This window comes from Saimiri boliviensis, chromosome 12 (assembly GCF_048565385.1).
Source record: "Saimiri boliviensis isolate mSaiBol1 chromosome 12, mSaiBol1.pri, whole genome shotgun sequence".
NCBI lineage: Eukaryota > Metazoa > Chordata > Mammalia > Primates > Cebidae > Saimiri > Saimiri boliviensis.
This window is the reverse complement of record NC_133460.1, coordinates 32,388,960-32,401,219: the sequence shown is the minus strand read 5'-3', so window position 1 is coordinate 32,401,219 and position 12,260 is coordinate 32,388,960.

Sequence of the window (12,260 nt, the reverse complement as noted above, 5' to 3'; positions counted from 1 at the left end):
AAAGATAATGTGTGCTTCTCATGACTGTCAAGGATATGAACAACAGAGAGAGACTGAGAGACTGTCACAGAGCAGACAAGACTGGAGAGCATGATGACTGCATCCAGAGTGATGCCATAGCTGGGACCCTGGAGCAGAAGGAGGACAGCAATGGAATAACTGGCGAAATCCAAATAAAGTCTAGAATTTGGTCAATAGCAACTTAACAATGTCAGTTGCTTAGTTTCAACACATGTACCACGGCAGTAGAAGATATTGACAATGGAGAAAACAGGATGGCGGGAATACTGGAACTCTCTGCATTATCTTTGCAACTTCTTTGTAAATGTAAAACTATCCTAAAATTGAAAGTTTATTTTAGAAATAGGAATAATATTACCCAAGTTTTACAGATATCATGATGAGTAAGGATAATACCATCAGTAAAGTGCTCAGCATGTAGTGGATACCTAACAAAGAATAGCCATTTTTAGTTCTTAGAGGAATCGCCACACTGCCTTCCACAGTGGTTAAACTAATTTACACTCCCACCAGCAGTGTATAAGTGTTCTGTTTTCTCCACCATCTGGACAGCATCAGTTATTTTTTGACTTTTTAATAGTAGCCATTCTGATTGGTATAAGATGGTATCTCCCTGTGGTTTTAATTTGCATTTCTCTAATGATTAGTGATATTAAACGTTTTTGTATGTTTGTGGGCTACATGTATGTCTTCTTTTGAAAACTGTCTGCTCATGTCCTTTGCCCATTTTTAATGGGGTTGTTTGTCTTTTGCTTATAAATTTATTTAAGTTTCTTATAGATTCTGAATATTAAACCTTTGTTCATTGCAGCACTATTCACAATAGCAAAGACATGGAGCCAAGCTAAATGCCCATTGGCGGTAGACTGGATAAAGAAAGTGTAGTACATATACACTGTGGAATACTATGCAGCCATAGGTAAAAAGAATGACATCATGTCCTTTTCAGGAGCATGGATGGAGCTGGAGGCCATTATCTTCAGCAAACTAATGCAGGAAAAGAAAACCGAAAACCAAATGCTCTCACTTGTAAGTAGGAGCTAAATAAGGAAAACCAATGGGCACAAAGAGGGGAACAATAGATGCTGGAGCCTGCTTGAGGGAAGAGGGTTGCAGGAGAGAGAGGATTGGGAAAAATAACTACTGAGTATTATGCTTAGTACCTGGGTGGCAAAAATGGTCTATATGCCAAGCCCCCGTGACACGAGTTTGCCTGTATTAACAAACCTACACCTTGAATCTAAAATAAAAGTTAAAAAATAAAAATAAATAGAAGAAGAGCTGTGATGGAACTGGCTTTGCCTTGGGCTGGGGACGTCTTTCCTTCGCCCCATCACTGCATCAAACAGTGAGTGAGTGCAGTAGCTTTGTATCACACCCTGAGCTCCTTCCTTCTCCCCATTCTGAAAAACCTCCTCCCAAGCAGAGAACAGCAGAAGCCTTCCCACACTGACACAGCAAATTTTGAGGGGCTTGGATCAAGATTTATTGTCAACAGCCCAGTACATAACAGCTGCTTGCATTTCTTATCCCTCCATCACCTCTTGAATGTCTCTTAGCCGAAAGAACATCCTTCATTTGGCTATGCTTGTTTTCAGAATTATTTTTTGCACGGTTTTATCTCTTCGGCCCACCCATCCTCTACTTCCAATCTTCCTGTGTAGGAGACAGATAAATGTCAAACATTACCTACTTAGAGCCAGCATATTTGGTTCACATGAGCTTGTCCATAATTACTCTCCTGGTAGAGTCCTTCTGTGTTCTCTTCCGCCTGGCCTTTGGCTCTGTTTTGTAAATGTGTAGTAACCAGAAATGAATTTATCTCCTTTCAGTTCCTTTCTAGATTCTAGCTGGAGGGTATGGCATGCCAACATCATTCTAAAGCCACTTTTTTCCTCTTACAAGTGTGTTTCATAGATCCTACCCTTGTTCCTCATTTATAGTCTGTCCTAGGTAGACTAGCTGAATAAATTCAGTGCTCACAAGGTGCACATTTGTCACCAAAAGGTGACAACAAAAGCATCATCTCAGTTAAAAAGCAGGGGGAGAAAGAGAAAGAAGGCCAGAGGGCACTTCCTTCCCGATGGGGCACCTTGAAGAGTCCATTCTTGGGATTTGTTTCAGAGACAAAGTCAACCATAACTTTCTGATTTTATTTTTCTATTAGTGTTTGTTTTGCTTTAAATACATCTGTTTTGACTATGCCACCATAAAGCAACAATTTATGCCCCGAGTAGACACTGATTTGTCACTGAACCACTTTAAATATGATCTCCAGTACAGCTCCTTTCAGACATCACCCCATCCCCGCCCACTGGGCTGTCTTTAGAGAGAATGGAGAAGTGTCAAAGCACAGCTGAGGATTTCAGCGTGGCATGGGCCGGAGTTTGCGTCATGGTGTGTCTACTCACCTGGCATGAAGTCTCCAGCAAAGTTCAGAGAAGAGCAACATCTCTGAACTAAGAGTTTAAACTCAGGGGTTGGCAATGCCAGCGTTTCTATCTAATCTGAAAAAGCTAGGGATTTACAAAGCAAAATCTTCTCCTCTTTGACCTTCCTGATACCTTCCTGCCAGAAACTCAGCTTCCACCATGCTTCCTGAGTCGCATCTCTCCTATCTCTCTGACAACTGGCACAGCCAGGCACTGAGTGGCATCTGTATGAACAGCCCGCATAAACTGAGTGCTGTACCCTAGCCTTCGCTCCAAGTGCCTCTCCAGTAATAACTTGTTAAATCCTCATAATAATTCCAGAAGGTAGGGACTGCTGTTATTCCCATTTTACAGATGAGAAAACTGATCCCCAAAGACGGTAAGGAAGCTGGCCAGAAACGCACAGTTAGGGGTGATGGAGAGAGGATTTGAATTCAGGCAGTCTGCATGCATTCTTCCTTGGAAAGCCTGCCCCGAGCTTCATTTTGGGAGTCTCATGCTGTGGCATAAAGTGAGATGAAGGCAAGGAAGGTAAATTACCTAGCGTACTGGAAAGAAAGCAAATCAATGTCTATACAAGGCAAGCAACAGACAGGGAAGCAAAATCTTGGCTCAGAAAGAACTTTAAAAAAAAAATTGTTTTGATCAGTATAACCAGAGGGAAATTAAAGCTGTACTAAAAGCCCAGGCTGGGTACATTCATTACAGGAAACATCTTTTTCCCCTTTGGTATCAAGCAAATTAATAGATTCAAACTATGGCATATTCCACAAATGTCACTATAGAATAAGTAAGAATTTTTTTCTTTATTTCTTCTTAAAAAAAAAAAGTCGGTGGGGAGATACATGTGCAGAATGTGCAGGTTTGTTACACAGGTGTGCATGTGCTGCAGTGGTTTGCTGAACCTTTGAACCGGTCCTCTTGAGTTCCCTCCTCACCCGCCAGCCCCCAGCGGGCCCTGGGTGTGTGATGCTCCCCTCCCTGTGTCCGTGTGTTCTCAATGCTCAACTCCCACTTATGAGTGAGAACATGCGGTGTTTGGTTTTCTGTCCCTGTGTTACTTTGCTGAGGATGATGGTTTCTATCTTCATCCATGTCCCTGCAAAAGACATGATCTTTTTATGGCTGCATAGTATTCCATGGTGTATATGTGCCACATTTTCTTTATCCAGTCTATCACTGATGGGCATTCCGGTTGGTTCCATGTCTTTGCTATTGTAAAAAGTACTGCAGTAAACATACATATGCATGTGTCTTAATAGTAGAATGATTTATATTCCTTTGGGTATATACCCAGTAATGAGATTGCTGGGTCAAATGGCATTTCTGGTTCCAGATCCTTGAGGAATCACCATACTGTCCTCCACAGTGGTTGAACTAATTTACACTCCCACCAACAGTATGAAAGTGTTCCTATTTCTCCACAGCCTCATCAGCATCTGTTGTTTCCTGACTTTTTAATAACCACCGTTCTGACTGGCATAAGATGGTGTCTCATTGTGGTTTTGATTTGCATATCTCTGATGATCAGTGATGTTGAGCTTCTTTTTATGTTTTTTGGCAATGGAAATGTCTTCTTTTGAGAAGTGTTTATATCCTTTGCCCACTTTTTGATGAGATTGTTTGCCTTTTTCTTGTAAATGTTTCAGTTTTAATAAGGTAAGATTTTTAGTCTCCCCAAACATGTCTCCCTTTGCACTGCTGTTCCCTCTGCCAGAAATACCTTTCTTCCCCTTCCCATTTAATAGGCTTGCTCTCACCCTCAAGCCCAACTGAAACATGGCCACTTCATGAAGTTTTCCCCCAGCTCCCTTCTCTCTGCTTCCAAAAGACTCTGGCTTTACCTCCTCAGTCGTGTTTATCATGCTTCATAGTGCAGGGACCACAACTTACTATGTCGCAAGATCATGTAAGCAAACAAAGTGGATGAGGCAGACAGTAGGGAGTAGTGGGGAGTAGGTCAGTAAGGTTTGGCTCTGTGTCCCCATCCAAATCTCACCTTGAATTATGATCCCCATAATCCCCACATGTCAAGGGCGGGACCAGGTGGAAGTAACTGAATCATGGGAGTGGTTTCCCTCATGTTGTTCTTGTGATAATGAGTGAATTATTATGCGATCTGATGGTTGTATAATCATCTGGCATTTTCTCTGCTTTCGTTTACTCTATCCTGCAACCCTGTGAAGAAGGTGCCTGCTTCTCCTTTGCTTTCTGCCATAAACATAAGTTTCCTGAGGCCTCCCCAGCAATGTAGAACTGAGTCAATTAAATCTCTTTCCTTCATGAATTACCCAGTCTTTGGTATTTCTTCATAACAGTGTAAGAAGAAACTAATACATATATGGACTGAAGAGAATTTGCCTTGCTGCAGGGAGGAAACACCACCCAGCTCCAACCAATTATTGCCACGTGTGAGGACCAGTCGTATATTGCCGAATGTGTTATTTTTCAAGGAAAACCAGTGATCCATATATATGGGAAAGATCCCATAATTTTTCAGTGTTGGCATCTGAGTTTTTAAATGTTTTAAACCCTGTGCAGGCCATCACTAACCTGTGCCTACTGGTTACTTGCTTGTGTGCCTTCTTCTAAAACTAAATATTGAGACTCAGGTTTGACTGTAGTTAAGAAATGTTCAAATCCTGGCTCTGCAACTTGCCAGGCTGAGCAACATGTATGTAGTACATTATTTAACTTCTCTCAATGTTCTCATCCTTCATAAATTCATAATAATGCCTACTCTCTGGAAAAGTTTCTGTGAAAGTTAATTAGCCATACGAATAGCTAATATGAGCTTGGCACAAGATAAATGCTCAATAACTGTTAGTCATCAACATTCTTATGATTGTCATCACCATCATCATCATCACTCTAACATCACCACTGCTGTCATCATCTCCACCATTGTCCACATCATCACCGCCCTCACGTCGTCATCATCAACATCACCACGATTATCATGGTCAACACCATCACATCACCATCCTTGTCCACATCATCACCATCCCTGTTATCATCACTGTCAGCACCATCACCATAATTACCATCATCATTGTCAACACCATCACCATCATCATCACCATCATCACTGTCAACATCACCATCATCATCACCATCATCACTGTCAACATCATTATCATTGTCATTGTCATCACCATCATTATCGCCATCATCATCATCACTATTATCACCATGGTCATCAGCAGCATCAACAGCAAAAGCAGCAGCAGCATCACCGTCACCAGTAGCATCAACATCATTACCGCCATCATCATCATCATCTTTGTATCCCCGCTACCTAGCACAATACCTGTTATATAACAGGCTGTATATTCAATGTTTATTAAGTTGAGAAATAGTATTAATATTTGAATGGAGAGCTAAAATCACAATATTGGAATAGGAAGTTAGAAAACTTCCAATCTGTTACATGTCTTACAATCCCTTCAAAGTCTCCAAGGTAGTTTGGCTCTATGGTCAAACTGGCTCCAGGTAATTGAGTAGAAATATGTTTGTGAAAACACAGCTTTCTCTAGAACTTGGACCTGTTATAATTCTCCTAATAAACTTGTAGGTGATATGATAGAGAACTAACTAGCAATGTGCCTAGCTAAAATACTCACTTTCAGATTTCCTTACAACTCAGGGTGGCTAGTGATACAGTTCTGGCCAATGAGATATAGATGGGTATCCCTGAGGAAGCTTCTCCTTCTCCAGAAGATTCTCAAGGAGAAAGTGCTTTTTCCCTTCACCCTTCATCCTTTTCCTTGACTCCTGCCTGGAATGTACAAACAACACCCAGAAGTACAGCAGCCATCCTGCGGTCTTGAGGACAAAAACCAACCGCAAAAGGTTGCAGAGCAAGAAGGTAGAAGGAGCCAAGTTCTGGGAAGACTCCCTTGAGCAGCTTTTACAGTTAGTTCAGCCATAAAGCTTGTTTTGAATTTATTTCAATGTAACTGGTATCATAGAGAACAATCTGGGAATAGTACAGATTTTATTTTTACTTGCTGTAATTTCATTTGTGAAAAACACTAGATGAATGTAGAATATGGAACTCAACTGAACTGAGCTGCGTAGGAATTAAAAAGAAAGGCACACACTTGCATGCACACACGCACCCCTCTCAAACATTTACCCTCTACTTCAGTTCGCCATGTGTGTTATGAACCACACCCATCTATGTCTGGCATCACAACTTGCTGTCTCATTTCAGATAACCATCTTTCCACCCCTTCACCGTAATTTGTAGACTGCAACCCTTCCAACATCCATTTCCACAAGCAAACAGCAGGTCATTTTCAAGGTGAAGTGCCATATTTATTGTAGTATTTATGTATTGCTCAACCGTTTAACATGTGTAAAAATATGCCACCTTTTAATTGGACTTCCATCTTTTCTTATTTTTATGAGTACATAGCAGGTGTACATATTGATAGGGCACATGAGACACCCTGATACAGGTATGCAGTGCCTAATAATCACATCATGGAGAAAGGGGCATCCATCCCCTCAAGCATTTACCTTTTGTGTTAGAAACAATCCAATTATACTCTTTTAGTTATTTTTAAATGTACAACTAAATTATTATTGACTATGGTCCCCCTGCTGTACTATCAAATACTAGGTTCTACTCTTTCTATCTTTATTTGGTATCCATTAACTATCCCTACTTCCCCCCGACACCACAACCTCTCCTGTTACCCTTCCCAGCCTCTGGTAACCTGGACTTCTTTTGTTTATGTGTCCCTGATGAAGTTTTTAAGTCTTATGCCCCAATCCCATTTTTCCATTAAGCTTGAGGCTTTCCATTTCTGGTTTTTTGTGGGGTTTTTGTTGTTGTTGTTGTTGTTGTTGTTGTTGTTGTTTTGAGATGGAGTCTCATTCTATCGCCCAGGCTGGAGTGCAGTGGTGCAATCTCAGCTCACTGCAACCTCCCAGGTTCATGATTCTCCTGCCTCAGCCTCCTGAGTAGCTGGGATTACAAGTGCTGCCACCACACCCAGCTAATTTTTGAATTTTTGGTAGAGACGGGTTTTTGCCATGTTGGCCAGGCTAGTCTCGAACTCCTGACTTCAGGTGATCTACCCAACTCGGTCTCCCAAAGTGCTAGGACTAAAGGTGTGAGCCACCTCATCTGGCCAAGCTTGAGGTTTTTATTGTGCAATTTTGCATAATGCTGTGATTCTGAGTGCCTATGTCCTGTTACAGCAGAACTCACTATACCCGTTTGGACTGCTTAGCTCTGGACTTCTTGTCACATGAAAAAAAAGTTACAGTGTTTAAACCTCTAGTACCTACAGCCATACACATCCCTGATTGATACACTGATATGTAAAATCTAGGATTAGAACTTCTGACATTTGGCAAGCTTGACAACGAAACTTATTTGGGCTATATTTAGAATACCAGATTGCACAGCCCAAAGGTTAAAGGTCTCCCCAAATAAGTGTCCCTCTATATTCCTTCCCCACACCACGAGTGCCGATCACGTGAGTGGGGGACCACAGTGCCATGTCAGAAAGTGGGAGAAAGTGATGTGAGGACTGCAGAAGCTATCGTAATTTGGAATTTATAAAAATCCATGTGAAAGCTTTTCTTTTTTTTTTTTTTAACCAGGCCTGGCTAAATTTTGTATTTTTGTTTCGTAGAGATAGGGTCTTGCCATATTGCCCAAGAGGGTCTCAAACTCCTAAGCAAGTGATCTGCCCACCTTGGCCTCCAAAGTATTAGGATTACAGATGTGAGCCTCTGTGCCCGGCCTGACTCATGTCTTTGCTATTATGAATAGTGCTACAATAAACATACGAATGTAGGTGTTTTTTGGCAGAATGATTTATATTCCTATGAGTATACACACAGTAATGAGATTGCTGAGTCAAATGGTAAATCTTTTTTTTTTAAGTCTTTTTTTTTATTGCATTTTAGGTTTGGGGGTACATGTGAAGAACATGCAAGATTGTTGCATAGGTACACACACGGCAGCGTGATTTGCTGCCTTCCTCCCCTTCACCTATATCTGGCATTTCTCCCCATGCTCTCTCTCCGCAACTCCCCACTCCCTGCTGTCCCTCCCCTATTTCCCCCCAACAGACCCCATTGTGTGATGCTCCCTCCCTGTGTCCATGTGTTCTCATTGTTCAACACCCACCTATGAGTGAGAACATGGTGGTGGTTGATTTTCTGTTCTTGTGTCAGTTTGCTGAGAATGATTATTTCCAGGTTCATCCATGTCCCTACAAAGGACAGGAATTCGTCATTTTTGATGGCTGCATAGTATTTCATGGTGTTTATGTGCCACATTTTCCCTGTCCAGTCTATCATTGATGGGCATTTGGGTTGGTTCCAGGTCTTTGCTATTGTAAACAGTGCTGCAATGAACATTCATGGGCATATGTCCTTACAGTAGAACAATTTATAATCCTTTGGATATATACCCAGTAATGGGATTGCTGGGTCAAATGGAATTTCTATTTCTAGGTCCTTGAGGAATTGCCACACTGTCTTCCACAATGGTTGAACTAATTTACACTCCCACCAGCAGTGTAAAAGTGTTCCTATTTCTCCATATCCTCTCCAGAATCTGTTGTCTCCAGATTTTTTAATGATCGCCATTCTAACTGGTGTGAGATGGTATCTCAATGTAGTTTTGATTTGCATGCCTCTAATGACTAGTGATGATGAGCATTTTTTCATATGTTTGTTGGCCTCCTGTATGTCTTCTTTTGTAAAGTGCCTGTTCATATCCTTTGCCCACTTTTGAATGGGCTTGTTTGTTTTTTTCTTGTAAATCTGTTTTAGTTCTTTGTAAATTCTGGATATCAGTGATGTGAAGACTTCAGAAGCTATTGTAATTTCGAATTTATAAAAATCCATGTGAAAGCTTTTCTTAAATGAGGCTTGGGTGAGGACATTTTATGAGGCCCATGTTGGGGGATGTTGCAATTCTTCCCAGAGCAGTAAGGGGCTCTCCCTGGTTGATTCAGCGATCTTGGGGCTTTTCCTACTATCAACACTGCCACTTGAACAATTACCTGCAGCAGCTACTAGTGACCTAAGAAAGGGGTCAAGAAGCCTTCTAATATGGGCTTTCATTTGAGGTTCAATTTTTCAATAATACATTGAAAAAGCTGTGTCAGGGCTGGGCACGGTGGCTTACACCTGTAATCCCAGCACTTTGGGAGGCTGAGGTGTGCACATCACAAGGTCAGGAGATCAAGATCATCCTGATTAACCCAATGAAACCTGTCTCTACTAAAAATACAAAAAATTAGCCAGGCACGGTGGCACATGCCTGTATCCCCAGCTACTCAGGAGGCTGTGGCAGGAGACTAGTTTGAACCTGGGAGGCAGAGGTTGCAGTGAGCCAAGATTGCACCACTGCACTTCAGCCTGGGTGACAGAGGGAGACTCCATCTCAAAAAAAAAAAAGAAAAGAAAAGAAAAAGAAAAAGAAAAAAGAAAGGAAAAGAAAAAGCTGTGTGGGAAAAGAGATTCACAGAGTGGCACCTCACCCCTTTGCTCTCCACCCCACATCCTGATAGCTGGGTTATCTACCCCCATTTAGGCTCCCCTGATCTGTGGCATCTTCCCTGTCTCCCCAAGCCAGAGATGCCCCCAGCAAGTATTGGCCTGAGCACCAATACTTATTTTTACTGCTTGATATGGTTTGGCTGTGCCCCCAGCCAAATATCTTCCTGAATTGTACCTCCCATAATCCCCATGTCACAGGAAGTAGCCAGTGGGAAGTAATTGAATCATGGGGTGGGTTTTTCCCATGCTATTCTCAAGATAGTGAGTAAGTCTCATGAGATCTGATGGTTTTATAAAGGACAGTTTCCCTGCACACGCTTTCTTACCTGCCACTGTGTAAGAGGTGCCTTTGTTCCATCTTCACATTCTACCACAATTGTGACGCATGTGAAATTGTTAGTCTATTAAACCTCCTTTTCTTTGTAAGTTACCTAGTCTTGCATATTTCTTCATAGCAGTATGAAAACGGACTAATACACAGCTCTTACATGTTTCTCACTGGGAGGGGAATAAGATGCATAGACATTTGGAATTTTGTAAAAATGGTAATGTCAGATTTTTATTTTATTTAATTATTTGTTTCATTTATTCGTTTATTCATTCATTTACTTACTTATGTTTTTGAGACAGGGCCTCTGTCACACAGGCGGGGCTCAAGCCATCCTCCTGTCTAAGCCTGCTGAGCAGCTGGAGGGTGCTTCCCACCACCACACCTAGCTAATTTTTTTGTTGGTTTGTAGAGATACAGTCTCACTATTTTGCCAAGGCTGGTCTTGAACTCCTGGCCTCAAACAATCCTCCCAGCTAGACCTCCCAAAGTACTGGGATTACAGGAGTGACTCACCACACCCAGCCTATGTCAGATTTTTAGAAGTTTTAGGCATGTCTTCATGAACCACACATATCTAAGTGAGCTTTCTAGTCCAGCTTTGGGTTCAACATATAACCAGAAATGTCCAATTTGTATAAACAGACCAATCACTTATTCTTTCAACTCAGTAGTCTTTGTCTTAATTTATAGTACCCTAGGGCAATAGCTACAAAAGAGGACTGAATCCTGCGAGCCATGACAGAATGATGGAATTAAAGTTTTTCATATCCTGCCCTCCCATCCGCCACAGTAGCTTCTCCCTCTTCATTTCCAGTGCTCCCACCTTCCCTACAAGGCAGGGATGAAAGCATACCATGATTAGTCCCATTTGAAGGGGGTTACTCCACAGGAGGCAGAGTGTCCCTGATGGTCAGGAAAGCCTGCCCAACAGCAAAAGCATCAACAATTTGAACGACACAGGGGAGGTGGAAGGAAAGAAAGTGTGCTGGAAAGTGACAAAACTGTTGGCCTCAAGTCCTTGAGTGAATACACCTGATTAAAGTCTCTCTGAAGGGGATGAGGAAGGACAGCCAGCAGTGTCCTTCCTGGTGCGGCTCCTAGTGAGAGCTTTTACTACATAGCACTGGCATTTAGTACATTCTTGAGGTGAAGCCACCATCCCCATGATCTGGCTTTAGACCTCTTTTACCCTCCTGAATGAAACCTCCTACCCACTACACAGTAACTCCCTCTTCTCCCTTTCTCATCAGCCCCTTGCAACCTCTCATCTACTTTCTGTCTCTATGAATTTGCCTATAAGTGGAATCATACAGTATTTGTTCTTTTGTGTCTGGCTTATTTCACTTACTGTAATGTTTTTAAGGACCATTGATGTTGTAGCATATGTCAGAACTTCATTTATTTTCATAGCTAAATAATATTCTATTGTCAGTATGTAATACATCATGTTTATTCGTTCTTCTGTTAATGAACATCTAGGTCATTTCACCTTTTGGCTATGAGCATTGGCATACAAGTATCTGTATGAGTCCCTGCTTTCAATTCTTTGGAGTATATACCTAGGAGCAGAATTTGTGGTTCATGGGGCAATTCTGTTTAGCTTTTTGGGAAACCTCCAATCTTTTTTGCACAGCAGCCACACCATTTTACATCCCCAATAGTAATGCACAAAAATTCCAGTTTCTGTAATTCTCACCAAAGCTTGTTATTTTTGTTTTTATTAGTATCATCCTCATTATTATTCTTGCCATCCTAGTGGTTATCAAGTTGTATGTCATTGTGGTTTTGATTTGCATTTCCTTATTGACTGATGGCTTGCAATAGTTTCACATGTATTTTGGCCATTCGTATATTTTCTTTGGAAAAAGTGTCTATTCAAGCTTTTTGCTCATTTTTAGTTGAGATGTTTGGAGAGAAATATTCTTGATGTTATCTGAGTCCCT